Source organism: Myotis davidii, unplaced genomic scaffold, assembly GCF_000327345.1.
Source record: "Myotis davidii unplaced genomic scaffold, ASM32734v1 scaffold221, whole genome shotgun sequence".
Lineage (NCBI taxonomy): Eukaryota > Metazoa > Chordata > Mammalia > Chiroptera > Vespertilionidae > Myotis > Myotis davidii.
Window position 1 is genome coordinate 409834 of NW_006293349.1, and position 4726 is coordinate 414559.

Sequence of the window (4726 nt, forward strand, 5' to 3'; positions counted from 1 at the left end):
TATTTCCGCTTAGGGTGGATGGAATTTGTTTCAAATTGACATCTTTCACAGGAAATATGAGCACTAGCCCATGCTCCTCGCTGCATCAGCTTCACAGATAGACCTGCTACAACCAACACTCTCTGCTTTCTTTCAAAAGAGCACAAAATCAGCAGCTTGGACATGGTCGGAAAGTCGCCTCACAGGGAACCTCAGTGCACCCGTCTCCAGGATGCCCCTTGGCAAGGCTGCAGGGGGTGCACAACCCACAGCAAAAACAGTAACTTCAGGGAATTCGCTCTCATGAAGGATTCTCTCTCAGCACGGATAGTTTCTCTCTCTCTCTCTCTCTCTCTCTCTCTCTCTCTCTTTCTTCCTTTCTAAAATAAAAAAAATAACTTTTTACCAAAATAAAAACATTGTTTCTGCAACAAGCCATTCAGCAGAATCTGTTTCTCAGGGTACTAACACGTTTCCATTACAAAAAATCACTCTAAATACCTCCACCCGAAACAATGACAGCCGCCCGGCACTGACTGCACCCAAAGTGGCCATCTCCATGGTATGGACGGACTCAACATGGGCAGCCTTGCCTCCCCACTACTAAATGGCTAACTGCGTAAACAATGGCAGCCTCCAGGTCAATAACTGCCTGCTTCTTCAGTCATGGCCATCCCCAAAGAAATGGCTGCCTCAATCAGAACGGCCTCCAAGTCACTGAGGACCTCAACAATGGTCGCCTCTCAATGATCATCGCGGGAATAACATGTTCTCACCAGACCCCAAAGACTCCAACGACAGACTGGAGGCTCCACAATCGCAGCCTCCTGGGGAATCACTCACTGCCTCAACCATGCCCACCTACAGGGGACCAACTCACAATCTCAACGCACCGGCTCACCAGGCCAGGGCAGCACTCTCAAAGGCCTCCCTCTGCAAGCCTGGGCCAGAAACAGGTCACAAATCTACACATGTCACTTCAGTCTATTCAGCCACGGAATCATGGCCGCCCTGGACAGCCTTTAGGATTTTTCCAGGGTTTCTTTTCAGGGTTTTTTTCCAAAGACATTTTATGGGACCTGAAATTTCAGCACCAAGGACAGAGGCACAATGTGTTTTCCTGCAATGGCCACAGGAGAGCAGCACAGGAGCGCTTGGCAGGGCGGGGCGGGGATACCTCACAGGCAACATCTTTTACATTGGCTCCTCCAAAATGCTCTCTTCTCAGTCCAAACACAAGAAAAACTCTGGGAAATTGTGGAGCACAAAATACCACATTTCTACATCGGCGCCCCCTCATGCACAATAACACAAGTAAGCACAGAGGGGAATCCTAACCTTTGGGTCCCTCCCTGGAATGGAACAGACCCTGGCTACAACATTGACAGGCTTTATGCTATTCACAAACACATCTCAGGCCTTCTTTCTAGAAATTATAAAATTCAGGCACTGACACCCCCCCCTTTTTTTGGTGGGGGGGGGTGTTAATCCTCACACAAGTATATTTTCTTCTTTCATATTTCAGAAATGGTGGAAGGGAGGGATGAAGCACAGAAAACACACATAGAAACATCCACCACAGGGAAAGACATCCAGGATTGCTTGCCTCCTCCTGGACTCACAGAGGATCAAACCCGAATCCCACAAACATGCCCTTCACTGCCAATCTCACTCGGGAACCTTACAGAAAAAACAATACACTCTAACCAATCACCATGCCAACACGGACAAATTCCTGCTTCCTACCTTACTACATTCAGTACTGGAACAAACAGCCACAACGCCTAGGCTCTCCTTCCACAGAGACTGGAAGAGGGGACCGTGCAGCTCACCACACTCACAGGGAAATGCTGTGCCCCACAAGGCTGCTCTTCAGCCTGCACAACATGCCCCTGAAAGGTGGACCCACACCAAAGGCTCACAGATGTCCACTGCGCCTCTCCAATTGGGAAAAATCATACTTGTTCCCATATATCTGTCACCGAGTATTTGTGCGGATCCCAAAAACCACTTATTTTAAGGAGACAGCTTCCTCAACATACACAATCAATGGATGCTTTGGAATCATTTACTAAAACTTCTATGCTGTTCCGTCGTTTACATAAAATTCATGCTAAAAGCACTTAGAGATTTTGAATAGAAACGTTTTAGGAGATGCTCAACTGGGGTGATCTTTCGGAAAACTGCAGCACACTTAGCAGGTTACACAATTTCTAAAAATAACACAAGAACCAATAGCACATGCACAGCTGGGGGTGCTGCACAGGCTCCTGTGGCCAGCCTTCACACCTAAACCTGAAGCCTTGAGGATCACATTCCCTTCCTAAAACCAGGTATCGCCATGGACACATCTTAGGAACAATTGGGAGAGAAATACAGGTTCATTCTTAACTTAAGCAACACTTTCACAGCAACATGCAAACTGCAAAACCTCTGCTCCTCTACATTCACACCTTTCCTATGGTCAATACAACTTTCACATCCACAGCCTCAGTCTGGACTATTGGCAAACTTCAAAGCTTAAAATACCCACACATTTTTCCACCCTTTCATCTTCAATGAATTCACAAACAATGGGGATGAGACAGCAAAACCCCACAAACACCCAGACCAAACCCGGGACCACAGGCCCGATACGAGTCACAGGGACATAGGATGACACCTAAAACACGTCATTTTTAGAACAACCTTCACTCACCCCAGGGAATGGGACACACAACAGGGCTCAGCACACAACACACAGGACACACGGAGGGGTGGCTCTGGCTCCCGCCTCAGAAACAAAAGTCACACCAACAAACGGGACCCAAGCCTCAGCAGCCGCACCTGGGGCCCAACCACTCCTCCAGGACACTCTGGCACCTCCCGCATCACACCTGGGGGGCGGGGGGGCCTCTCCTCACATCCTGCAAGCGCGGATAACCTCTCAGCCTCACACCCGGCTGGCGCTATAACTGAGCCGTCAGGGGCATGGACCTTGCTTGCGGGCACATATTCAGTAGGGGATGCATAGGAAGCAGCTCATGGATGTTACTCTCTCATCCATGTTTCTCACTCTCTAGCCCTCTCCCTTCCTCTAGGTGAAAAATCAATATAATATGCTTTTAAAATATCTGGAACTTGCAAGCTCTCACCAACATCTTCTTCAAAGGCTGCAACAGGGAAAAGGAGAGACATACATACATCAATAGATACAGGAGGTCTCAGTGTTTTCAAGAAGGCAATGACAAACAATTCACAACGTGAAAAAGACAACAAGATCTAAACAGCAGCCAAAAAGCACACTCTGACGACCGCAAACAAAGCACAGGGGTCCAACAGGAGGACGAGGGCATGAGCGCGGGTCCTGTGAGGCTCCACATTAACATACACATGGAAGAACCTGGAACAGGGGGACAATGGCACACTTGGCATTTTCACTGTCACACTGCTTCACTCAACAATTTCAGGACCATTCCTTTGAAAATCAAAGGGAAGCTTCACTGGGCCATTCCAGGAACACCTTGTGCCTCTGCAGGTGCTGCTGACCTTGCAGCTAAAGCCATGGCACTGTGACCAAAAAAGAGGCCCACATTTGAGCAATGCTGTCCAGAGCAGACATCATGCCATCCCGGGACAGAATGAACTCAAGCCTCTGGGTCTGCACCACTGCCCTCCCAGCACTGACAACGGGTTCCTCACACACCGCTGCACTGACGTGGCCTGGAAAGTGACTGAGCGAACTCCCTGCCTCATAGGTTCCTTGCTGTCTGTTTCACTACAGAGTGCTGAGGACTTCTTCTCCAGGCTGTTGCTCAACCATTGACAAACACCCGCTATTGCTTCTCTTCACTTTTACAAGGGTCCATTTCAAACCGTTCCCACTCACCTGGACTGTAAATACACATGTTCTTCTGCGCCTCTTGCCACCACTTGCTAGAGGCCTCTGCACATCCTAAAGGGAACCTTTAGATGCAGAAACCCGTGCTTATTCATACATGAACTTTCTCAAGCCAGCACACTTCCAAAGCCAAACTCAGCAACTGTGTGTGAAATAAACTGATGAAGCCCAACACATCCTTCATAATCAGAACATGGGTTCATCCTACATCTTCTTCTTCTTTTCACTCTGTTCCGGAAATAGATGACACAAAACATGGGTACAATAACAACATTGGGTTGTTCCATCTCTAAAACAGTCATTCAGATTGGACATATGCCCCTTGGAATTGAAATATGGACAACAGCATGACACTATTAGGAAACTTCGTCATCAGGAACCTCAACGAAAACTCTTGTGTCTCTGTCTGTCCGTGCTGCTGAGATAAATCCACATGCAAACACCTGGGCCTGCTTCCAAACCAGGGGGAGCCAAGTGCAAATGGAGTACCAAGCTTTGCGTGCCTCTGATACACTTCCCTCTCACCCAGGATCCCATGGCACTCACTGGGCACTGACACAACAACAGCACCTTTGGAGGCTGTGCAACAAACGGGGGATCCACTCACCTGCTCCGAAACACAAACATCTCCTCCTTTTGACAATGTTTCCTGAAAAACTTGATCACCCTCTCGACTCTCTTGGGGACTTCAGCATTCCCCACAACTCTCTTACAGCTGATCCCAGCACTCCCAATTCTTCGGACCAGCTGCTTCGGGGCAAGGGTGGGAGGGGTTTCTTTTGACATGGCAAAGGAAATTGCATCGAGTGTGATGTGGAACACTCATATGCAGAGTCCTTGAAAAAACGATGGCATTGCCATATCAAC